Source organism: Coregonus clupeaformis, unplaced genomic scaffold, assembly GCF_020615455.1.
Source record: "Coregonus clupeaformis isolate EN_2021a unplaced genomic scaffold, ASM2061545v1 scaf0982, whole genome shotgun sequence".
In the NCBI taxonomy this organism is placed as follows: Eukaryota; Metazoa; Chordata; class Actinopteri; order Salmoniformes; family Salmonidae; genus Coregonus; species Coregonus clupeaformis.
In genome coordinates this window covers 168,670-195,890 of record NW_025534436.1, presented here as the reverse complement: position 1 = coordinate 195,890, position 27,221 = coordinate 168,670, and the positions used below count along the sequence as shown (strand labels likewise).

Below are 27,221 nucleotides of genomic sequence, written 5' to 3'. Positions count from 1 at the left end.
CGGGACAGGGATGTTATCTTAACAAAATATGAACTATACAAAAAAAGCAATGGTGAGGATCCTCTTCTTATCTTATAAGATAAAAGGCTTGTACTGACACTTCAATTACATTTGACATTTTAGTCATTTAGCAGACGCTCTTATCCAGAGCGACTTACAGTTAGTGCATACATTTTTTTTTTTACATTTTCATACTGGCCCCCCGTGGGAATCGAACCCACAACCCTGGCGTTGCAAACACCATGCTCTACCAACTGAGCTACACGGGGCCTATACTGGTTGTTGTTTGTGAGAGTTGTTTGTCGTGCTCAACTACTCAGCATTGTCTGGTTGAAGGACATGGATTGAAAGAAGGCATCCTCGCAAACAGGAGGGGGGAGAGGGAACATCCCTCTTTTGTGACCCTTTCTAAATCCATTTAATCAGAGAATGTATTATTTTTGTATAATTTTGCTTTAGGACATTTATACAATCTTTTGATTACATTCATTTTTTCAGCTGGAAAGTTAAAAGCTTCTAAAATGTTGCATAGAAAAGGCCATTCAAGATGGTAGAAAAAAATTCGACAGGATCCAAATGTAACAGGTGATGTAGCCATAGTCTAGGACCGATAGGAAAACATGAATATAAACTAAATGATTTATGGATGATCTCCTAATATACATGACCAATATTGAAAACTCAATGCCACCTTTGCTAAAAATATTTTCAGAATACTCAAAAATATATATATAATTCACGATCTACAGCAATCCTTTAAGTGGATCACAAAAATATTAAATACAGTGGGGAAAAAAAGTATTTAGTCAGCCACCAATTGTGCAAGTTCTCCCACTTAAAAAGATGAGAGAGGCCTGTAATTTTCATCATAGGTACACGTCAACTATGACAGACAAAATGAGAAAAATAAATCCAGAAAATCACATTGTAGGATTTTTTATGAATGTATTTGCAAATTATGGTGGAAATTAAGTATTTGGTCAATAACAAAAGTTTCTCAATACTTTGTTATATACCCTTTGTTGGCAATGACACAGGTCAAACGTTTTCTATAAGTCTTCACAAGGTTTTCACACACTGTTGCTGGTATTTTGGCCCATTCCTCCATGCAGATCTCCTCTAGAGCAGTGATGTTTTGGGGCTGTCGCTGGGCAACACAGACTTTCAACTCCCTCCAAAGATTTTCTATGGGGTTGAGATCTGGAGACTGGCTAGGCCACTCCAGCACCTTGAAATGCTTCTTACGAAGCCACTCCTTCGTTGCCCGGGCGGTGTGTTTGGGATCATTGTCATGCTGAAAGACCCAGCCACGTTTCATCTTCAATGCCCTTGCTGATGGAAGGAGGTTTTCACTCAAAATCTCACGATACATGGCCCCATTCATTCTTTCCTTTACACGGATCAGTCGTCCTGGTCCCTTTGCAGAAAAACAGCCCCAAAGCATGATGTTTCCACCCCCATGCTTCACAGTAGGTATGGTGTTCTTTGGATGCAACTCAGCATTCTTTGTTCTCCAAACACGACGAGTTGAGTTTTTACCAAAAAGTTATATTTTGGTTTCATCTGACCATATGACATTCTCCCAATCCTCTTCTGGATCATCCAAATGCACTCTAGCAAACTTCAGATGGGCCTGGACATGTACTGGCTTAAGCAGGGGGACACGTCTGGCACTGCAGGATTTGAGTCCCTGGCGGCGTAGTGTGTTACTGATGGTAGGCTTTGTTACTTTGGTCCCAGCTCTCTGCAGGTCATTCACTAGGTCCCCCCGTGTTGTTCTGGGATTTTTGCTCACCGTTCTTGTGATCATTTTGACCCCACGGGGTGAGATCTTGCGTGGAGCCCCAGATCGAGGGAGATTATCAGTGGTCTTGTATGTCTTCCATTTCCTAATAATTGCTCCCACAGTTGATTTCTTCAAACCAAGCTGCTTACCTATTGCAGATTCAGTCTTCCCAGCCTGGTGCAGGTCTACAATTTTGTTTCTGGTGTCCTTTGACAGCTCTTTGGTCTTGGCCATAGTGGAGTTTGGAGTGTGACTGTTTGAGGTTGTGGACAGGTGTCTTTTATACTGATAACAAGTTCAAACAGGTGCCATTAATACAGGTAACGAGTGGAGGACAGAGGAGCCTCTTAAAGAAGAAGTTACAGGTCTGTGAGAGCCAGAAATCTTGCTTGTTTGTAGGTGACCAAATACTTATTTTCCACCATAATTTGCAAATAAATTCATAAAAAATCCTACAATGTGATTTTCTGGATTTTGTTTTCTCAATTTGTCTGTCATAGTTGACGTGTACCTATGATGAAAATTACAGGCCTCTCTCATCTTTTTAAATGGGAGAACTTGCACAATTGGTGGCTGACTAAATACTTTTTTCCCCCACTGTATGTAAATGAGATATTTCTGTATTTCATTTAGGGCTGGGTGGTATACCGTATTTTACTATATACCGGTATTGATGCACGGACCGGTTTGAGTTTTCACTTTATGTTTTAGAACGGTATTTCAGTGTTTGGTTTGTTAAATGTGATGCGCAACTCCGACATGTGTAATGTCCAATTTGATAGTTTACTCAATTTTCTACCTGAGTCATCGCTCTCCTTCACCTCCCGCTGCTGCGTGCCGCTAACCACACCAAGCCCTGCTCCCTGTCACTCAAGGAGAGATCAGTTGCTTGACCACGGAGTCACGAGCACTTTCTTGCCGTTTACTCTTCATGGTCAGATGGATGCAACAATGTTGGTGACATGCTGCTTTCCACAAGCGTTCTATAATTATTGTACACTATTAGTTTGTGTATCTTACCGTCTGCAAACTACTGTTTGCTAGTTTGTCTTTTCTTAGCAAGGTGTTGCTAAAATAATTTGTGTTAGCCACTAATGCTAATCGCTAGCTAGCTGTACTAAGAGTCAGAGCAAACGTAGCTAGTTAGTTAATACTGCCATGTACGAGTGCTGGTGTAGGCCTAGATAAGCATGTTTGTACAACGGTATCTTATCAGAGAGGAATAGGCGAAGCATGAATATGTTGGCTAACTAGCTAGCTACATGAAGTAGGAAAACATCTAATTAGGGTCAACTGGAAACACTGACCAACACTTTGGTCCCTACCCTGTCAATAATTCCTCACTGACTTATTCATTCATTAACATGTCTAACAACAATGTATTCAAGGTTCTGCCCACTATATTCCAACTATAGAATTAGATTAATCATTATATTTCTATGATTCCAACAGTTCACCAATTAACTAGGCCTAGATTTTCTTGCCCACATCATGCTGTGTGGCACAGTATGGAAAATATAATAAAATTGCAGGAAATGCAGAAATTGATGAAAATGCTGAAAATTCAACAGTATAAATGGAGAAAGCCCCATTTTGTATTTGTATTTATTAAGGCAGCAGCTACTCTTCCTGGGGTCCAGTAATATTAAGGCAGTTATATACAATTAAAAATATTACATGGCATTACATTTCATAACACTTTTCACAACACATTAAGTGTGTTCCCTCAGGCCACTACTCTACTATCACATATCTATAATACAAAATCCATGTGTACGTGTCTGTAGAGTGCGTGTCTTATCATGTGTATGTGTGTCTGTGCCTGTGTCTCTTCACGTTCCCGCTGCTCCATAAGGTTTTTATCTGTTTAAAAAAAAATCTGATTCTACTGCTTGCATCAGTTACCTGATGTGGAATAGAGTTCCATGTAGCCATGGCTCTATGTAGTACTGTGCGCCTCCCATAGTCTGTTCTTGACTTGGGGATTGTGAAGAGACCTTTGGTGGCATGTCTTGTGGGGTATGCATGGGTGTCCGAGCTGTGTGCTAGTAGTTTAAACAGACACCTCAGTGCATTCAGCATGTCAACACTTACAAAAACACTTACAAAAACAAGTAGTGATGAAGTCAATCTCTCCTCGACTTTGAGCCATGAGAGATTTACATGCATATTATTAATGTTAGCTCTCCGTGTACATTTAAGGGCCAGCCGTGCTTCCCTGTTCTGAGCCTGTTTCTGGGATGCTTGATTGTTTTCATTGTTTACTGGGAAGCTTAGCAGAAGTAGACATGCTCATGTTATTTATGTTAGTGCAGGGTGCGCTGCACCCAGTGGACTTCCTACTAGGGCACACCGCCTCAGTGCTAACAGTATAACTCTGGTTCATAGGCACATGATTAATGCATACAATAGCTGTAGGATCAGCAGAGGCATTCAGGGCAGTTAGAGGGACATAAATTAGGTTACTTACATTATGTCTTCCGGCGCCCCGGTATAATGTACATTTGCTGAAGCATTATGACAACTCAGCAACACAATGGTAGGGATTAACTGAGCTGGGCTTGGGTCATTGATAAGTCATTGTCTCAACTCAGCCTTATAATGCTGTGAAATGATCCAGGAACTCAAATTATTTGGGTGGATCCCTTCCTCCTTATAAAACTAGCTTTGTTTCCAGAAGGTATCGAAATTGTGAATAAATGTTACACCCACAGAGTTGCAGTAGTCATGTAGCCAGTTATGGAGGGCTAAAAGTATTCTGAAACGTTCAATGCCACGATTTAGGAGGGCACAGGGCCAGATATTATGGGGAGTTTGTTGGTGTCAAGCAGAGACCCATTCATAATGTCATTGAATCCCACATGAACTATGATAGACTCAATTTCTTGCTGCAGGTTTAAAATGTTTGGGAGCAGCTTATTGATGTCCTGCACTCAGTTTTTGCTCCAGGTACTGAGACATTTCTCACCATTGAACTGCCCAATACAACGGCTGGAGAAGGGGATGGAGAAATCCGGCCATTCCTACACCTCACACAATTCATGGAACCTTTCACGGGCCCACGAGAAGCAGGATAGCATACGCCCGCAGCTCCCGGCGATAGGTCCAGACCTCCCATGGCAGGCAATGCCCCGTCAGATCCAGAGAGACGGAAAGGAGCAGAACTTCGATGACGAAGCCGCTGCTGGAGTCCGCGTAGTTGGAGTCAGCTCAGCCGTCGCAGACACAGGCAGTCCCAGCGATGAAGGTGCATGTAGATCAGGCACCAGGGCTGCAAAGCTATTCCTCATAACAATCTTCTCCGGACCTCTCGCAGACACTCCAGTCCACTTAGCAGAATGCCGCTGCCTTCGGTCTCCACGACTTGTGACATGGGACCAGCGCTGATTGGAACAATCCTCTTGCTGTTCTCCGTCTACTCTACTACAAGATGGAGGAGGAAAAGCAGATGGAGACGACTTCCTTGGCAGGCAGATTCCAGGTAGCACAGGCCATTCGGATAGGGACAGATGACAAGGCGGGGATACATCCATCAAGTCCGAGTGGCATCCAGCCACAGGTGTTGAGAACGAGAAAGTTCCAATTTGCGTTTTCCCCAAAGGTTCGTGACAGGAGTTCGTGGCAGGAAATCACTTATAATTTATGTGTTGCTACCCTAGGGGTCATGAACTACTCAGAAAGCATATTTAGAACTTTTACCGTCAAAAATGTGAAAAATATTGTGATATGATATTTTGTCCATATCGCCCAGCCCTCATTTTAATTATTAATGTGCAAACATTTCTAAAAACATGTTTTCACTTTGTCATTATGGGGTATTGTATGTAGATGGGTGAGAAACAAAATCAATTTAATCTGTTTTGAAATCAGGCTGTAACACAACAAATCATGGAATAAGTCAAGGGGGTATGAATACTTTCTAAAGGCACTATATTGACACCTGCAGATGGGTCACCTATAGCACACATAGAGACATGTAAGTAGTACACAGTACAGGCCTATTGATGCTGTAAGTCGCTCTGGATAAGAACATCTGCTAAATGACTAAAATGTAAATGTAATATCACAGAGAAAGTGCAATTTTTCATAGTGCAAAAGCATTGTGCAAAATGCAAAAAATACCATAAACCTCATTATAATCTTGCATTCTGATTTTATTTGAAACTTGTCGTCAACAATGTGCGATATGACGAGGCGATTATTTAACTTGAGTTTAGTAAACTGAGCAATACATAAATAGACAATTTATGTATGTCATGCCACATGGTCATATGTAGCCTACTGTGAAATCTCTCAAGGTTTCTTCTACCTACTGCCGAGTTAGGCCCAGGTTTCTGTCAAGCACTTGCTGTCAAACATGTCGGAGATATTGTGTTGAAAGACATTGACATTTCTGAATGATTTTTATGACGATAGGCTACATGGAAACTTATATATATTTTCCTAGATACAGATAAATGCTAAACTCTTTCATAGACTATGCCTGTAAACAGTGTTGGCTAATGTTACATAGCAATAGTCAAATGAGGAGTTGCTAATTTATGCGGATGCTATGAGATTTCAGTTACTTAAGCCTTGCTAATGGTGGCTAATGCTGCAAAAGTTACTAGGCAGCTGACTGTACTCAATGAGGCTAACGCTATAGAGTTACTGACAGCTGGAAGTCTCACTACTTACAGTAAACACTAAAAGTGCTAGCTAACAGCCAGGTTTAGCTAATGTGGCTGGTGCTATAGTAGTGAGACAAAGGGATACTTGCTAATAGCAGCTAACACCTCAGTATTGCTAAAGAGAATCCTATCACCAATGGTGGTTGAGGCTGTTTGGTTATTGGTGATGCTAATGCTACAAAGTTGCTAACAGCCTTAGCTAAAAAAAAAATCAGAAACTTGTGGGTACATTGAAGCCTGAGTTATGGTGGCCAGTACCACATGTACTGTCAACAGAGAAGCACACAGTCAAGATTTGCATGCCAAGAGAGAGAACACTGTAGGGAGTTCCCCATAGAACCCCCACCCTCCCCCTGAAGAGAGGGAGAAAGATAGGGAGGGAGAGGAGGGCTGGAGGGGCTGTGCAAGTTGTTTTGTCTGAGACACAGGAAAGGGGCCGGGGCTAATCTGAGGCCGTCTGTTTTGAGAGTGTGTGTTTGTTGATACTGTGTGTATGTGTGTGTGTGTGTGCGCGCCCACGGTAGAACTAGAGAGAGGTAGTTAATTCAATACGCCCTGGCAGAATAAATCCTAACTGCTGAGTGAAGACATCATGTCTCACCTTCTGTGACCTTCTCCCCAACAAGAGGGGGAGGGAGAGAGCGAGAGAGAGCGAAATAGGGAGAGAGAGGGGGAGCTGTATAGACATAGCTGTAGACTAGATCAGGCTTCAAATGTCTAAGGACTTTGCTCAAAGTCACATGTAGATCCATATCCTGTCTTTCTGTCACCCTCTCTCCCGTTCTCTGTCTCTCTCTTTCTCTGTCACACACACACACACACACACATGCATGAACACACGCACGCAGGCACACACAAACACACACACACATTAAATACTGTACAAACTCAACCCCCTCCATTTACACATAATTAACCTCCCTGCCACACACACACCCTTTCCCCTGCTGTTTCCAGAATGCTCCAGGTACAGTCAGAACAGTATTGACCCCAGCAGCTGTAGTAGCAGAGCAAAAGTGACATCATCACACACTACATGAGACTTGGTACAGGGTGCGAATTATACATTGACTCTTGGAGGTGCCCTGAAAAGTTCTCTACATAAACAATTTATATGTTCATATTTTCAAGGTTTATGAGGGTGCCCTGATTTGTAATGGGAGAAGCCAGTGTCACGGGCGGGATCTGAACCCAGGTATCCCAAGGGAGAAACCAATGTCTTGACCGTTAGACCAAGTGTGACACTGATTTTGAAGTCGCAGGCAGTGCTGCCTCATTATGAGACCATGTGTCCGACTCATGTCCGCTACATTCACCTCCCTTAGACCACCTCCTCCACAAGAGACTATCCCACAATTGGGTGCCATTGAACCCAAAATAAAATATTTGCTAAATATACTAAAGGAAAAAAGGTATCCTACAGGAGAAACCAATGACTTGACCGTTAGACCAAGGGTGAGGGTGACACTTATTTTGAAGTCCCAGGCAGGGTTACCTCATCACAAGACCATAAGTCGGCCTCATGTCCCCTACACCAGCATCCCCGGTAACCCCTTTCATTTCATCCCTGACTTTAGCCCAAGCCTGTATAAACTGAGGCTAAAGTCTCTTGTGTCTCTAATGTCTCTGTTCCTCTTCCATAGAAACCTCATGAAAGATTATCATGAGGTTCCATCTTTGCTTCAATCTGCATGACAGACAGTATATTTTCACATCCGTTTAATATTTAATCATATTTATTTTCAGTGTTAAACAATATGAAATATAACCACATTGCCTATTGATTAAAACATGCTGTCATTTTGTACAGGAATATATTTATTTTTAACAGTTGGGTCATTCCACCAATAGAGTGCCTTTTAGGTAGTGTACTTTTGTAAAAAAAAAAATATATATATATATATACAGTGGGGAAAAAAGTATTTAGTCAGCCACCAATTGTGTAAGTTCTCCCACTTAAAAAGATGAGAGAGGCCTGTAATTTTCATCATAGGTACACGTCAACTATGACAGACAAATTGAGAAAACAAAATCCAGAAAATCACATTGTAGGATTTTTAATGAATTTATTTGCAAATTATGGTGGAAAATAAGTATTTGGTCACCTACAAACAAGCAAGATTTCTGGCTCTCACAGACCTGTAACTTCTTCTTTAAGAGGCTCCTCTGTCCTCCACTCGTTACCTGTATTAATGGCACCTGTTTGAACTTGTTATCAGTATAAAGACACCTGTCCACAACCTCAAACAGTCACACTCCAAACTCCACTATGGCCAAGACCAAAGAGCTGTCAAAGGACACCAGAAACAAAATTGTAGACCTGCACCAGGCTGGGAAGACTGAATCTGCAATAGGTAAGCAGCTTGGTTTGAAGAAATCAACTGTGGGAGCAATTATTAGGAAATGGAAGACATACAAGACCACTGATAATCTCCCTCGATCACGCAAGATCTCACCCCGTGGGGTCAAAATGATCACAAGAACGGTGAGCAAAAATCCCAGAACCACACGGGGGGACCTAGTGAATGACCTGCAGAGAGCTGGGACCAAAGTAACAAAGCCTAACATCAGTAACACACTACGCCGCCAGGGACTCAAATCCTGCAGTGCCAGACGTGACCCCCTGCTTAAGCCAGTACATGTCCAGGCCCATCTGAAGTTTGCTAGAGTGCATTTGGATAATCCAGAAGAGGATTGGGAGATTGTCATATGGTCAGATGAAACCAAAATAGAACTTTTTGGTAAAAACTCAACTCGTCGTGTTTGGAGGACAAAGAATGCTGAGTTGCATCCAAAGAACACCATACCTACTGTGAAGCATGGGGGTGGAAACATCATGCTTTGGGGCTGTTTTTCTGCAAAGGGACCAGGACGACTGATCTGTGTAAAGGAAAGAATGGGGCCATGTATCGTGAGATTTTGAGTGAAAACCTCCTTCCATCAGCAAGGGCATTGAAGATGAAACGTGGCTGGGTCTTTCAGCATGACAATGATCCCAAACACACCGCCCGGGCAACGAAGGAGTGGCTTCGTAAGAAGCATTTCAAGGTCCTGGAGTGGTCTAGCCAGTCTCCAGATCTCAACCCCATAGAAAATCTTTGGAGGGAGTTGAAAGTCCGTGTTGCCCAGCGACAGCCCCAAAACATCACTGCTCTAGAGGAGATCTGCATGGAGGAATGGGCCAAAATACCAGCAACAGTGTGTGAAAACCTTGTGAAGACTTACAGAAAACGTTTGACCTGTGTCATTGCCAACAAAGGGTATATAACAAAGTATTGAGAAACTTTTGTTATTGACCAAATACTTATTTTCCACCATAATTTGCAAATAAATTCATAAAAAATCCTACAATGTGATTTTCTGGATTTTCTTTCCTCATTTTGTCTGTCATAGTTGACGTGTACCTATGATGAAAATTACAGGCCTCTCTCATCTTTTTAAGTGGGAGAACTTGCACAATTGGTGGCTGACTAAATATTTTTTTTCCCCCAGTGTATATATTTCACCTAATTTTAACATTCTGTCTTAAAGAGCACATGTTCAACTTCATAAAAACATTTTCACATATCTTTTTTTGGAATTGTATTTATTTATAACAATTTATGTAATTTTTCTAACAAAATAAACATACGCAGTCAACAGACAGACGCACACAAACATCAACGACATCACACCTGCCCAGACCCACATGTTCCCACCGCATCCATCTTCAGCGCCTGCAAGACTCTATGCCACATGGCCTAAAACTGCACCACTCTGCCCTTCTCTGTCGCCCACACCCTTTCAATATTCTAACAATAATGCATTTGATTCTTCCACCATCCCAACGATGGAGGATCACTTAATTTCCCGTTTTTAAGTAAACGTTTCTTTCAATGATTGACGAGAAAAGTATGGTCCAACTCACTGGGTATCTCACCGTACCCTCATATGCCATGTCTTGAAATATGCGGATAGACGGATTAAAATGTACATTGTAAAACTTCTGACAACCAACTTTCTAACTCCGCCCATAACTTTTGGACTTCCGCCCATAACTTTTGGACTTTATAACACTCCCAGAAGGCATGAATTATTGAGTCATTGTTAAATTTACACTTAAGACATGACTCTGCCGTTGTGCTGTAGAATTTATGCATTTTGTCTCTTGTATAATAAATTCTATACATTAGTTTATACTGGATTAAGCACACATTTTTGTTAATTGTAATTCCGTTAGTTATGTTCCAAAACTCTCCATCTTGTGCCAATATCTGTTCTTTTTAAGTCTTGGTTCCAGTAGTTTATATTTTTTTCTAAGAGATTGTCAGTTGGATATGCTCCCTGCAAGGTTTTGTATATCTTCCCTATCATATGAATATCCTTTTCTGACTCAAATAGGATTCCCTCAACATTGCTCTGATGTCCAAAAGATTTCAGATCAACATTTTGTGATATAAAACTTTGAAGTTGCATGTATTTGAAAATGTCTACATTGGTCAGTCCAAAATGGCTTTTTAATTATTTCATGGAAATACATTTATTTGACTTGACTTGACTTTTCCATGTGGGCCAATTTATCGCTGAATTCTGAAAAGCTATCCAAGGATTGTTCCATAGGGGTGTGTTTTTAAGGAGGGTTATTAGTTCTTGTAGAATACATTTCATTTTCTTCCATATTGTTATAGTGTTGTTAACTATGAAGTTGTTAATGTTCTTAACTTTATCTTTTGAAAATAGACACGTGAAAAGATTCTGGGGATGTGCATCTTCAATATGTATCCATTGTTCCTCTTTAGTGCATTTAACAATATGGCGCAAGTAAAAGCCTTAGGTGGCGAGTTTATACTATTCCAAGTCTTTAAAGTTAAAACCACCATCAGACTTAGGGAGATGTTAAAATTTCCTTTTTATTCAATGAGTTTTATTTCCCCATATAAAGTCTGTTATGACCGAGTATACATTTTTTACTATAGAAACTTTGGGAGGCATGCCATTCTAAATATGTTTATTATACCTGTAAGATTCATGGGAAGATTGTTCCATTTAATTAGATCTGCTTTCAAGTTGTTGAGTAATGGGATAAAATAATATTTGTATATTTTTGGTTTTGTTGTGACTTATTAAGCAACCTAAGTATTTAATATCTGTAGCTCAGCTGGTAGAGCACGGCGCTTGTAACGCCAAGGTAGTGGGTTCGATCCCCGGGACCACCCATACACAAAAAATGTATGCATGCATGACTGTAAGTCGCTTTGGATAAAAGCGCCTGCTAAATGACATATTATTATTTATATTTTTTGTGGTCCACTTGAAGGATTGCTGTAGATCATGAGTTATTCATTGTCTTTTTCCTATTGCCATTATTTCCGGTTTTTCCATGTCAAATTTATATCCTTAGATTTTAGAGTATTTTAGGGGCATTGAGTTTTCAATATTAGTCAGGTATATCAGGAGATTGTCTGCAAATAAGTTTCGTTTATATTAATGTTTACCAATACTGATACCTTTTACGCTTGGGTACTGTCAAAATGTTTTTGCAAGCGGATCAATTGCCAGTGCAAACAGGAGAGGGTAGAGGGGACATCTCTTTCTTGTGTCCCTTTCTAAAGCAGATTCATCAGATAATGTATTATTTTTGTATATTTTTGCTTTAGGATATTTATTTAATATTTTCATGACATTTAATATTTCAGCTGGAAAGTTGAAGGCTTCCAAAGCCTTTTTGGCATCAACAGCCATTATTGATAAATCTACATCTTGTTTTTTAGCGTATTGTATTATACTGAAACATGTTCTTATATTTGTTTGTGTTATTTTATTGTCACAATTTATTAAATGTATGGGTCTGTAATCTGCAGAAGGCTCTCCAGATTTTCCTGGTTTTAATATAACTGAAATAACTGTTTGATACATGGAACTCGGAGGCACTGAATTGAGTGACATGTGTTGTCATTTGACTAAATAGGGGCACTACTTTGTCCCAGAATGTCAAATAAAATTATATGGAAAAGCTGTCCATACAGTGGGGAAAAAAGTATTTAGTCAGCCACCAATTGTGCAAGTTCTCCAACTTAAAAAGATGAGAGAGGCCTGTAATTTTCATCATAGGTACACGTCAACTATGACAGACAAATTGAGAATTTTTTTTCCAGAAAATCACATTGTAGGATTTTTAATGAATTTATTTGGAAATTATGGTGGAAAATAAGTATTTGGTCACCTACAAACAAGCAAGATTTCTGGCTCTCACAGACCTGTAACTTCTTCTTTAAGAGGCTCCTCTGTCCTCAACTCGTTACCTCTATTAATGGCACCTGTTTGAACTTGTTATCAGTATAAAAGACACCTGTCCACAACCTCAAACAGTCACACTCCAAACTCCACTATGGCCAAGACCAAAGAGCTGTCAAAGGACACCAGAAACAAAATTGTAGACCTGCACCAGGCTGGGAAGACTGAATCTGCAATAGGTAAGCAGCTTGGTTTGAAGAAATCAACTGTGGGAGCAATTATTAGGAAATGGAAGACATACAAGACCACTGATAATCTCCCTCGATTTGGGGCTCCACGCAAGATCTCCCCCCGTGGGGTCAAATTGATCACAAGAACGGTGAGCAAAAATCCCAGAACCACATGGGGGGACCTAGTGAATGACCTGCAGAGAGCTGGGACCAAAGTAACAAAGCCTACCATCAGTAACACACTACGCCGCCAGGGACTCAAATCCTGCAGTGCCAGACGTGTCCCCCTGCTTAAGCCAGTACATGTCCAGGCCCATCTGAAGTTTGCTAGAGTGCATTTGGATGATCCATAAGAGGATTCGGAGAATGTCATATGGTCAGATGAAACCAAAATAGAACTTTTTGGTAAAAACTCAACTCGTCGTGTTTGGAGGACAAAGAATGCTGAGTTGCATCCAAAGAACACCATATCTACTGTGAAGCATGGGGGTGGGAAAATCATGCTTTGGGGCTGTTTTTCTGCAAAGGGACCAGGACGACTGATCCGTGTAAAGGAAAGAATGAATCGGGCCATGTATCGTGAGATTTTGAGTGAAAACCTCCTTCTATCAGCAAGGGCATTGAAGATGAAACGTGGCTGGGTCTTTCAGCATGACAATGATCCCAAACACACCGCCCGGGCAACGAAGGAGTGGCTCCGTAAGAAGCATTTCAAGGTCCTGGAGTGGCCTAGCCAGTCTCCAGATCTCAACCCCATAGAAAATCTTTGGAGGTAGTTGAAAGTCTGTGTTGCCCAGCGACAGCCCCAATACATCACTGCTCTAGAGGAGATATGCATGGAGGAATGGGCCAAAATACCAGCAACAGTGTGTGAAAACCTTGTGAAGACTTACAGAAAATGTTTGACCTGTGTCATTGCCAACAAAGGGTATATAACAAAGTATTGAGAAACTTTTGTTATTGACCAAATACTTATTTTCCACCATAATCTGCAAATAAATTCATAAAAAATCCTACAATTTGATTTTCTGGAATAAAAATTCTCATTTTGTCTGTCATAGTTGACATGTACCTATGATGAAAATTACAGGCCTCTCTCATCTTTTTAAGTGGGAGAACTTGCACAATTGGTGGCTGACTAAATACTTTTTTCCCCCACTGTACCTGCTGCTTTTCTCTGCGCAAATGTTTTAACAGTGTCTAATATTTATTTTTGGGTGATTCTTTTTTGTCTGCTGATAGTTGCTTCAGGGTTATTGAGTTAAAGAAGGCTGTAGGATTAGTCCAACTGTTGTTTAATTCTGATTCATATAGAGTTTAATAGAAGCTTTAAAATATATATATTAATAGCGTTATTGTTTCTAATGAAAGCATTTTTATCCTTATCTTTTAAAATGATAACTGATTTGGCGTGTATTCGTTTTGTGGGGGCTGCGAGGTGTTTACCAGGTTTATTTGCCATTAAATAGTATGTTTTATTTGAGTTTAACCTGTAGTTGTTGGCTCTCTTCAAAAGTAAAAGATCATATTCCTACTTAAGTTCAGAAATTGTATTTTTTTCTTTACCGTGTAAAGATTTTTTATGGTCTTTTTTTAAGATAGTAATGTATTTTTATAAAATTTTGATTTCTAACAAAGATTTAACTGTTGCCGAGTATGAGATTATCATTCCCCTAATGTACGCCTTAAAAGCATTCAAAATTATGTCGGGTCAGCTTTTCTCTGGCCTCTATGTCTCCATTTATGTTGATAAAGGTCTTTATTTTTTTCGTTTACGTATTTAATACATTTCGGGTCTTGAAGATGTGCTCTGTTCAGTCTCTATATTCTGTCACTAAGTGTATTTTCTTTTTTATTGCTATGTCTGTCTAACTTGCCGAATGTGTGATTTAGATCACCTGCTAAAATTATAGTTCCTGTCTGGATTTGATCTAATATAGCTAATATAGGGGATATACAATTCAAAATTAGAAAGCGGCCTTCTTGATCCGTGTGCTGAGGTATAATGGAAAAGGGTGTGTTCTTATTTATCAGGATGCCTACACTTTTCAAAAGGTTAAATAAATAAATGACTATAGTAAGTGCTTATTAAGTGCCAAATAAAGTAACAGGGTTGACCGTAACAGGGTTGAAGTTTTCATCTTAAGTCAGTCAGATCAGCTTGTTATGTTTAACAGGGAGGGGCAATTGAACGCAAGCTTCACAAAGAAATTGAATTTTTTAAAGCCCCCATACAGTCTATTTATTTTCATTTTTAAATCATCACTGTATGTCTAATAAATCACTGTGTGTGTTTATTTCATGAAAATAACTCAAAATATATTAAACATTTATTTCCCTGAATCTCCTTTTGCAATTGAAATGCTCAGTCTGATCGTGTGGGCATGTTGATGCACATTTTTATATATTTATGTACACAACCATGATTGGCGGATAGGATTCTCTAGACTCTAAAGTCTACCCCATTTACCCCTTCAAAGTAGGAGGATACATATGCAAATAAAAGATGATTGGTCATTGGTCAGAATAATCAGATCAGATTGCTGTTTCATGATGTGGGCCAAAAACTCCATTCCACCTGAACAGGCTGAAATTCCAGGCCTAAATAACATTTGGAGTGTTATTTCAAACTCATGGTGTGGAAATATCATTAAAAAAAAGAGGAAAATCACGTTTTTGACTGCACAGCCTCTTTAAAACATTTCTAGCCCAGTTAAGAGATTTAACTTCAAATCAAATCAAATCAAATCAAATCAAATTTTATTGGTCACATGCGCCGAATACAACAGGTGCAGACATTACAGTGAAATGCTTACTTACAGCCCTTAACCAACAGTGCATTTATTTTAAACAAAAAAGTAAGAATAAAACAACAACAAAAAAGTGTTGAGAAAAAAAGAGCAGAAGTAAAATAAAGTGACAGTAGGGAGGCTATATATACAGTAAAATAAAGTGACAGTAGGGAGGCTATATATACAGGGGGGTACCGTTGCATAGTCAATGTGCGGGGGCACCGGCTAGTTGAGGTAGTTGAGGTAATATGTACATGTGGGTAGAGTTAAAGTGACTATGCATAAATACTTAACAGAGTAGCAGCAGCGTAAAAAGGATGGGGTGGGGGGCAGTGCAAATAGTCCGGGTAGCCATGATTAGCTGTTCAGGAGTCTTATGGCTTGGGGGTAGAAGCTGTTGAGAAGTCTTTTGGACCTAGACTTGGCACTCCGGTACCGCTTGCCGTGCGGTAGCAGAGAGAACAGTCTATGACTAGGGTGGCTGGAGTCTTTGACAATTTTGAGGGCCTTCCTTTGACACCGCCTGGTATAGAGGTCCTGGATGGCAGGGAGCTTTGCCCCAGTGATGTACTGGGCCGTACGCACTACCCTCTGTAGTGCCTTGCGGTCAGAGGCCAAGCAGTTGCCATACCAGGCGGTGATGCAACCAGTCAGGATGCTCTCGATGGTGCAGCTGTAGAATTTTTTGAGGATCTGAGGACCCATGCCAAATCTTTTTAGTCTCCTGAGGGGGAATAGGCTTTGTCGTGCCCTCTTCACGACTGTCTTGGTGTGTTTGGACCATGATAGTTCGTTGGTGATGTGGACACCAAGGAACTTGAAGCTCTCAACCTGTTCCACTACAGCCCCGTCGATGAGAATGGGGGCGTGCTCAGTCCTCTTTTTTTTCCTGTAGTCCACAATCATCTCCTTTGTCTTGGTCACGTTGAGGGAGAGGTTGTTGTCCTGGCACCACACGGCCAGATCTCTGACCTCCTCCCTATAGGCTGTCTCATCGTTGTCGGTGATCAGGCCTACCACTGTTGTGTCGTCGGCAAACTTAATGATGGTGTTGGAGTCGTGCCTGGCCATGCAGTCATGGGTGAACAGAGAGTACAGGAGGGGGACTGAGCACGCACCCCCTGAGGGGCCCCCGTGTTGAGGATCAGTGTGGCAGATGTGTTGTTACCTACCCTTACCACCTGGGGGCGGCCCGTCAGGAAGTCCAGGATCCAGTTGCAGAGGGAGGTGTTTAGTCCCAGGATCCTTAGCTTAGTGATGAGCTTAGAGGGCACTATGGTGTTGAATGCTGAGCTGTAGTCAATGAATAGCATTCTCACGTAGGTGTTCCTCTTGTCCAGGTGGGAAAGGGCAGTGTGGAGTGCGATAGAGATTGCATCATCTGTGGATCTGTTGGGGCGGTATGCAAATTGGAGTGGGTCTAGGGTTTCTGGGATTATGCTGTTGATGTGAGCCATGACCAGTCTTTCAAAGCACTTCATGGCTACAGACGTCAGTGCTACGGGTCGGTAGTCATTTAGGCAGGTTATCTTAGAGTTCTTGGGCACGGGGACTATGGTGGTCTGCTTGAAACATGTTGGTATTACAGACTCAGTCAGGGACATGTTGAAAATGTCAGTGAAGACACTTGCCAGTTGGTCAGCACATGCTCGGAGTACACGTCCTGGTAATCCGTCTGGCCCTGCGGCCTTGTGAATGTTGACCTGCTTAAAAGTCTTACTCACATCAGACTGTTTCTGCATTAATCAATTCTTTATAGTTGCCTTGCAAAAATGTACTTGTATTCATTACAAAGCATTTAATGTTTATAATTGCATAACTTATACCCATATACTAGTTTTGATTGAATAGGGCCATGTATCTCTAACTCTCTCTCTCTCTCTCCGCCCTCCCCCTCACTCCAGGTTGCAGGGAGGAAAGGCTTCCCCCATGTGATCTACGCTCGACTATGGCGCTGGCCAGACCTACACAAGAATGAGCTAAAGCACGTCAAGTTCTGCCAATACGCCTTCGACCTCAAATATGACAATGTGTGTGTCAACCCCTACCACTACGAGAGAGTGGTTTCGCCCGGCATTGGTAGGTCTGTTCAACAGCTTAAAGGGATATTTCACCCTATATTGCTTAATGCCTAATGGTGCAGGTGTTTCTGATATGTACTGGAAATGCTGTGTTTTCTGCCATAACATTACAAATATTACAGTAACAGATTTTCATGCAAATATTCGAAAATCTGCTTAAACAATATGCGCATGTTCCCCACCAGAGATGTGTTTCCATCAAATTGACTTTTTGCGGATAAAAAGCTGTGCATGATGAAGTTAAATGGGTTTCCATCGCATTTTCAATTCTACTGATGGTTTAGTAAAAAAATAACAGATGTGCCCACTCTGGTCAAGCCAACAACTTGCAGATACATGATGAGGTTATTATGGTTAAGAGCAACAGGTGTGGCTGAAATTGCCGAATCCACTAATTTGAAGGAGTGTCCACATACTTTTGGCCATATAGTGTATCAATATTTTGCATAAAAGCGTTTCCACCTCCATTTCTCACATAATTCATTTTACCGACACAAAAAGATCCCACCTTGTATAGCGTATTTTTTTTATGTCGACATATGGAAAGTTTACCGACATTTGCTGTTTTCATCAGGCCTGTCGTGAATTTTTGTACTTTACTTGCATAAAAAGGTTGGTTTATGTGAATGATATTTTGACTTCACCACAATTTGAATTAATTACAATCATTGCAGTGAAATTGCAGACATTTACCCCCCCCATTTTCTCTCTCGTATTCTCTTTTTCTTTCTTTCTTTCTTTCTTTCTTTCTTTCTTTCTTTCTTTCTTTCTTTCTTTCTTTCTTTCTTTCTTTCTTTCTTTCTTTCTTTCTTTCTTTCTTTCTTTCTTTCTTTCTTTCTTTCTTTCTTTCTTTCTTTCTTTCTTTCTTTGCCCCTCCTTTCTTTTGTTCTCTTTCAAAGTTGGTCTCAGTCTCCAAAATACAGGTGAGTGCACTATCACAGTACTAACCAACTTACTGCAGGCTTGTTAATTATAACAGTATTATTTTGTCTTCATCTACTTTGTTGATGGTGTCAGATTTCCAAACATTCCTCTTTCCCTTCAGTCCTATACCCTTATCATACTACAGAGCCTAGCCACATCAAGCCAAGCTGCACTGTGCTGGTCTGGTTAAGCATCCACCATAGTTGCTGGAACTGTGCTGGAAAGGACAATGTGAAAAGAAAATATCCAAGCCAGCAACTTACGGTTCGGCTTGGCACAATAGTGTGAAAAAAGTACTATTGTGGTATGCCCATGTCTCACTGGCCTGGATGCCAGACTGTTTCTGCATTAATCAATTCTTTATAGTTGCCTTGCAAAAATGTACTTGTATTCATTACAAAGCATTTAATGTTTATAATTGCATAAATGCATTTACAATGCATTACACACAGGTGGTTAATATTATACTTATGCTAAAATCTTTATTATTTTCTACTGAGCCATTTATTTTATGTTTGTATTCTAATATTGTATTATTTCTTATTGTTGTTGCATTGTCGAGAAGGAACCTGCAAGTAAGCGTTTCGTTGGACGGTGTATACCATGTGTATCCCGTACGACTAATAAAACTTGAAACTAATGACAATGTTATACCATGTTGTTGGTAGCCCTCTCTCCTCTAGGCCCCCCTGGGAGGCTGATCAAGGAGGAGTACATTCATGACTGTATCCAGATGGATATGCCACCATGCATGTCCCCGTCGGACCACCCCCACCCTCACCCCCACCCAGGGGCGCTCAAGCTACAGCCTCCAGACCACTACGGCCAGCCCCTCCCGCCTCTGCAGCTCCCGCCGGAACCGCAGCGCGCCCCTCCGCCCATCACCCTCTACCCCAACATGCCCCTCTCGCCCACAGGTAAGACCGAGGGAGTTTTACGCACATCCAACTTAGTAATGGGAGCTGGACAAAAATAAGTTCCAATACATAGAGAAAAATGGAATGTCCGCTCCTGTTTTGCTGCTCCCTAAGGTGATCTTTTAATAAAGCTTAGGTGATTGTTTGGCAGATAGGTGTTACCAAAGATGTCCACAAGTGTTCTATTTCAGTTTCTATGGGTGTCACTGCGTCATCCTGTTATGTGACGTTTGTTTATCGATTGCTGCCTACCTATTGATATTGACAACAACCTGGTAGCTCTTCATGTGTGTGTGTGTGTGTGTGTATGTGTGTGTGTGTGTGTGTGTGTGTGTGTGTGTGTGTGTGTCTCTCTCTCTCCTCTCTAGTGTCCGGCTCTATGCTGCCTCTCCAGGGAGGTCACAGTGAGGGGCTCCTACAGATCGCCTCTCCTCAGGGTCAGGTCATGACCCCTATGACCCCCACGCCGCCCCCCTCCACCCCAACACACGGGCTGCCACACGGGCCACCACAGAACCCCCAGCCGCCCCAGCCCCCGCCTGGTCAGAATGGATACAACAGCTCCAAACACACACAGACACAGGCTGCGTTCCACAGTTAGTACTGCCATACGGTTCACACACGCACACACGCATACACGCACACACACACACACACACACACACACACACACACACACACACACACACACACACACACACACACACTCAGGGAGCCATACACAATTCATTTCAACGGCATGATGAATCCTCATACTGTATTTGAAAAGTGGAAAAGAAAATCTAAATATTTGTACAAATGCAAAATGGTAGTTTGCCAGATTGATGGCTTAAGCTTGTGCCTGTTGTTAATTTGTATTTATTGTTTTGGAATTCAGCAACTTGGACAGGCAGTAGCACAGCATCCTACACTCCTGTAGGACCCCAACAACAGAATGGGTGTGGCCACCAACAGCCTCCTCTCCACCATCCAACACACTTCTGTAAGTTAGGCAGTTACAGTAAGTCACAGTATGCCCAAAGTGTGTCTGTATGTCTTCTGAGGTGCTTTTTTCCCCGATATTGTTAGGAATAGTGTATGTTTGGTAACCTGTGTCGTTTCCTTGTTCACCTTTTAGGGTCTCAGCATCATGGCTCGGCCTCCTTTCCTCCCCCTGTGTCCAATCATCCAGGTAAGACAACACATATACACAGTATACAGTGGGGAAAAAAAGTATTTAGTCAGCCACCAACTGTGCAAGTTCTCTCACTTAAAAAGATGAGAGAGGCCTGTAATTTTCATCATAGGTACACGTCAACTATGACAGACAAAATGAGATTTTTTTTCTCCAGAAAATCACATTGTAGGATTTTTAATGAATTTATTTGCAAATTATGGTGGAAAATAAGTATTTGGTCAATAACAAAAGTTTCTCAATTCTTTGTTATATACCCTTTGTTGGCAATCATACAGGTCAAACGTTTTCTGTAAGTCTTCACAAGGTTTTCACACACTGTTGCTGGTATTTTGACCCATCCCTCTATGCAGATCTCCTCTAGAGCAGTGATGTTTTGGGGCTGTCGCTGGGCAACACGGACTTTCAACTCCCTCCAAAGATTTTCTATGGGGTTGAGATCTGGAGACTGGCTAGGCCACTCCAGGACCTTGAAATGCTTCTTACGAAGCCACTCCTTCGTTGCCCAGGCGGTGTGTTTGGGATCATTGTCATGCTGAAAGACCCAGCCACGTTTCATCTTCAATGCCCTTGCTGACGGAATGAGGTTTTCACTCAAAATCTCACGATACATGGCCCCATTCATTCTTTCCTTTACACGGATCAGTCGTCCTGTTCCCTTTGCAGAAAAACAGCCCCAAAGCATGATGTTTCCACCCCCATGCTTCACAGTAGGTATGGTGTTCTTTGGATGCAACTCAGCATTCTTTGTCCTCCAAACACGACGAGTTGAGTTTTTACCAAAAAGTTCTATTTTGGTTTCATCTGACCATATGACATTCTCCCAATCCTCTTCTGGATCATCCAAATGCACTCTAGCAAACTTCAGACGGGCCTGGACATGTACTGGCTTAAGCAGGGGGACACGTCTGGCACTGCAGGATTTGAGTCCCTGGCGGTGTGGTGTGTTACTGATGGTAGGCTTTGTTACTTTGGTCCCAGCTCTCTGCAGGTCATTCACTAGGTCCCCCCGTGTGGTTCTGGGATTTTTGCTCACCGTTCTTGTGATCATTTTGACCCCACGGGGTGAGATCTTGCGTGGAAGCCCCAGATCGAGGGAGATTATCAGTGGTCTTGTATGTCTTCCATTTCCTAATAATTGCTCCCACAGTTGATTTCTTCAAACCAAGCTGCTTACCTATTGCAGATTCAGTCTTCCCAGCCTGGTGCAGGTCTACAATTTTGTTTCTGGTGTCCTTTGACAGCTCTTTGGTCTTGGCCATAGTGGAGTTTGGAGTGTGACTGTTTGAGGTTGTGGACAGGTGTCTTTTATACTGATAACAAGTTCAAACAGGTGCCATTAATACAGGTAACGAGTGGAGGACAGAGGAGCCTCTTAAAGAAGAAGTTACAGGTCTGTGAGAGCCAGAAATCTTGCTTGTTTGTAGGTGACCAAATACTTATTTTCCACCATAATTTGCAAATAAATTCATTAAAAATCCTACAATGTGATTTTCTGGATTTATTTTTTCTCAATTGTCTGTCATAGTTGACGTGTACCTATGATGAAAATTACAGGCCTCTCTCATCTTTTTAAGTTGGAGAACTTGCACAATTGGTGGCTGACTAAATACTTTTTTCCCCCACTGTATATAGATGTATAGATGCAAACGCATGCATGCACGCACACACACACTCTGCTGACCACATTATTGTCTGTGTGCAGGGCCAGAGTTCTGGTGCTCCATCTCCTACTTTGAGATGGATGTCCAGGTGGGGGAGATGTTCAAGGTGCCAGCTAGCTGCCCGGTGGTGACGGTGGACGGCTACGTGGACCCCTCAGGGGGTGACCGCTTCTGTTTGGGCCAGCTCAGCAACGTCCACCGCACTGACACCAGCGAGAGAGCCAGGTCTGTGCTCCTCTAGTGCTATCTCTATATCAATAAGCATGCTAGTTCTTACCTTGCCGCAAATGTCTATTTTGTATGCCTTTATATGTGTCTGTTGTTTTGGCTCAGAAATGTTGATTGGTATATCTATGCCTTTGTGCAAACTATGTTTATGTGTATATCTCTCATTCATAATCATGCCATGCCTGGTCTCTATCTGTTTGTACCTGTGGCAGAAGCCGTACTGTAGCAAAATGCAACTTATTTTGTTGACTGAAATATAACACTTTAATACAACTTATGTTCACTTGTACTCAGCATCTTCATCTCTCCCTCTCTCTCACAGGTTGCACATAGGTAAAGGAGTGCAGCTGGAGTGTCGTGGCGAGGGAGACGTGTGGATGCGCTGTATGAGCGACCACGCCGTGTTCGTGCAGAGCTACTACCTGGACAGAGAGGCAGGCAGAGCGCCAGGCGACGCAGTACACAAGATCTACCCCGGCGCCTACATCAAGGTGAGAAACACAATTACCGCTGTCTGTTCTCTTTGCAGTTGTTTGTCCTCTTGATGACCTCTCCTTATAGGAGTTTGACTGGACACTGATGTCTCTCTGTAGGTGTTCTGACATCAGACTGTTCTCTCCCCTGTAGGTGTTTGACCTGAGACAGTGTCACAGGCAAATGCAGCAGCAGGCAGCTACAGCGCAGGCGGCAGCAGCAGCTCAGGCTGCCGCCGTGGCAGGCAACATCCCTGGGCCAGGCAGCGTTGGAGGCATTGCCCCTGCAGTCAGTAAGTACAATGTACAGTATATGAGATATGCACAGCCTTAGTGTGTTTTATTTTCATATTTTGTTCAATTTGGCTATTGTGAATTTGTGAATTTATAGCCTCTGTTGAAGTGGTATTCTTTTGAATGAGAATGGGTCCAAGTATTGACCCCTGTGGGACACCATATTTCTCTTTTAATCTATACCTCATAGGAATGGGCACGGTTATTCAAATATTTGAATATCTGAATGGACCTTAGTATTCGATTACTTGAAAGAGGATTCATTTAAAATAAAATAAAAATATATAGCCCTATTTTAACAATGAAGGCTTTTTCTCAATTAAATAAAATGATCTAATAACAACAACTAATAACAACAAGATAACTAGTGTAAGACATGCTGTGTCCATAGAAGTATATAGGTTATATATTGTGAGCTTTTGTGAAAGAGCACAGTTAGAAAGATATGGCATATAGAAGCATACCAGATGGACATCATGAAAATGATCGGAGGAAGTTCAGGAGTAAAAACAAACAAAATATAATTAGTGACTGTGTCCATAAAATGTATATAGTATGTATAAGCATGAAGTAGAGGCCTAAGCATTGTTGTTCACTAGTTTAATCCAATTACGGAGGGGATGGTGGGGTTGGAAAGTAATAAAGGGATATAAAGTGGGGGAAAAAAGTATTTAGTCAGCCACCAATTGTGCAAGTTCTCCCACTTAAAAAGATGTGTATCAAGTCTGATAAGACTTTTGCCATTCTGTTGCTTACGAGTTTTGTTATTATTTTATTGTCACAATTTATTAAATGTATGGGTCTGTAATCTGCAGAAGGCTCTCCAGATTTTCCTGGTTTTAAGATAACTGAAATAACTGTTTGATACATGGAACTCGGAGGCACTGAATTGAGTGACATGTGTTGTCATTTGACTAAATAGGGGCACTACTTTGTCCCAGAATGTCAAATAAAATTATATGGAAAAGCTGTCCATACAGTGGGGAAAAAAAGTATTTAGTCAGCCACCAATTGTGCAAGTTCTCCAACTTAAAAAGATGAGAGAGGCACATCCAGAAAATCACATTGTAAGATTTTTAATGAATTTATTTGGAAATTATGGTGGAAAATAAGTATTTGGTCACCTACAAACAAGCAAGATTTCTGGCTCTCACAGACATGTAACTTCTTCTTTAAGAGGCTCCTCTGTCCTCCACTCGTTTCCTGTATTAATGGCACCTGTTTGAACTTGTTATCAGTATAAAAGACACCTGTCCACAACCTCAAACAGTCACACTCCAAACTCCACTATGGCCAAGACCAAAGAGCTGTCAAAGGACACCAGAAACAAAATTGTAGACCTGCACCAGGCTGAGAAGACTGAATCTGCAATAGGTAAGCAGCTTGGTTTGAAGAAATCAACTGTGGGAGCAATTATTAGGAAATGGAAGACATACAAGACCACTGATAATCTCCCTCGATCTGGGGCTCCACGCAAGATCTCCCCCCATGGGGTCAAAATGATCACAAGAACGGTGAGCAAAAATCCCAGAACCACACGGGGGGACCTAGTGAATGACTTGCAGAGAGCTGGGACCAAAGTAACAAAGCCTACCATCAGTAACAAACTACGCCGCCAGGGACTCAAATCCTGCAGTGCCAGACGTGTCCCCCTGCTTAAGCCAGTACATGTCCAGGCCCGTCTGAAGTTTGCTAGAGTGCATTTGGATGATCCAGAAGAGGATTGGGAGAATGTCATATGGTCAGATGAAACCAAAATATAACTTTTTGGTAAAAACTCAACTCGTCGTGTTTGGAGGACAAAGAATGCTGAGTTGCATCCAAAGAACACCATACCTACTGTGAAGCATGGGGGTGGAAACATCATGCTTTGGGGCTGTTTTTTCTGCAAAGGGACCAGGACGACTGATCCGTGTAAAGGAAAGAATGAATGGGGCCATGTATCGTGAGATTTTGAGTGAAAACCTCCTTCCATCAGCAAGGGCATTGAAGATGAAACGTGGCTGGGTCTTTCAGCATGACAATGATCCCAAACACACCGCCCGGGCAACGAAGGAGTGGCTTCGTAAGAAGCATTTCAAGGTCCTGGAGTGGCCTAGCCAGTCTCCAGATCTCAACCCCAAAGAAAATCTTTGGAGGGAGTTGAAAGTCTGTGTTGCCCAGCGACAGCCCCAAAACATCACTGCTCTAGAGGAGATCTGCATGGAGGAATGGGCCAAAATACCAGCAACAGTGTGTGAAAACCAAAACAACAAACTTAACCGTGACGGTCCAAAGGCTAACACACAAGCCTAAACATGAACATAACAAAATCCCACAACGCAGGCAGGAACACTGGCTGCCTAAGTATGATCCCCAATCAGAGACAACGAGCGACAGCTGCCTCTGATTGGGAACCACACCCGGCCAAACATAGAAATACAAACCTAGAATATATTCACACCCTGACCAAACTAGCTAGAGTTCTATAGGCCAGGGCATGACAGCTAAACACAAAGATATACCATTACATTTTATATTCTAAATTTAATAAAACAACAAACTTTTGAATGTAGTTTTTATGACGTGCACCCCATAAGAAGTAATACCTCATAGCCTACACAGGTTATACACGTGTAGCTTGTTCTTGTTGTCAGGGACTTCATGTGTAGCAAGTGAAGTGGGAGATTTGTAATCAATGCAAAATGGAATTACAATTACGGAATTAAGTTGTCTAAATGAGAAGTAGAAGGCTACAATGATCAACCAACAGGTAGGCTGTTGTTTAATATGAATGGAGTTGTTGTAGACAATGACAGGGAGAGCAGCAAAAAAAAACTAAATTAGCCTTGCTACTGTAGCTAGTTAGCATTTTTACATTGATTTGATGCAGTCAAGATAGGCACTACCAGATGGTATGATAGCTCACCTATAAAGCGACAAGTTTGTCTTAACTAGCGTGAGTCGGTTTGGCTACTTTTTTCTCTCCCTCCATGCCACACACATAGACTGTCACACACACCGGCCCCTGCTCCTCTTCCGCCGCTTCCCCATCCTTCCCCAAACAAGCAGTGCGCAGCGCACCGGCTCTCTCCCGAGTCGCACGAGCAATTCCCCAACAAGTTAAACATGTATTTTGACTATCTGGATATCCGAAAAAAATATCATGATATTATTCGGATTGTGAAATCATTTAAAATGCCCATCCCTAATACCTCACTTCCTCTTTCTTCCAGGTCTTTCTGCAGCAGCGGGGATAGGTGTGGATGACCTCCGGAGGCTGTGTATCCTGCGGCTGAGCTTTGTGAAGGGCTGGGGCCCGACTACCCCCGGCAGAGCATCAAACATACCCCCTGTTGGGTGGAGGTACACCTGCACCGGGCTCTGCAGCTGCTGGACGAGGTACTACACACCATGCCCTTGGCCGACCCAGGACCCGCTAACTGAGTGAAAGGAAAGAGGAACAGTTAAAAATCCATACTGGGTTAAAAACTTACAATCACACATACACACACACTGATTCCCCCTCTTGACGATACATATAGACCGATACAGATTGACACATGCACATACAACCACATACATGTTTTCTTTCTATTTAACGAAATGTAGAGCCACTCAAAGCCCCACAAAGGCTAACCTCAATCTCTCCGTCACACACAGACACACACTCAAGCAGCCAAAAATCACTGCACTCTCCTTAACCACTTGTACTGTCTCCCACACGCCCATGCAACCACTAACCAAACCTGTGGGCATGCAGACATAAAACTACTGATGTCTTTAGCATACTTTC

The 27,221-nt window shown here is 41.9% G+C and overlaps 1 pseudogene; it reads left to right on the top strand.

Annotated features, from left to right (window-relative positions):
• The first annotated feature begins 17,580 nt into the window (after positions 1-17,580).
• Positions 17,581-27,000, top strand: LOC121566461 (annotated as a pseudogene).
• The last annotated feature ends 221 nt before the right edge of the window (positions 27,001-27,221 follow it).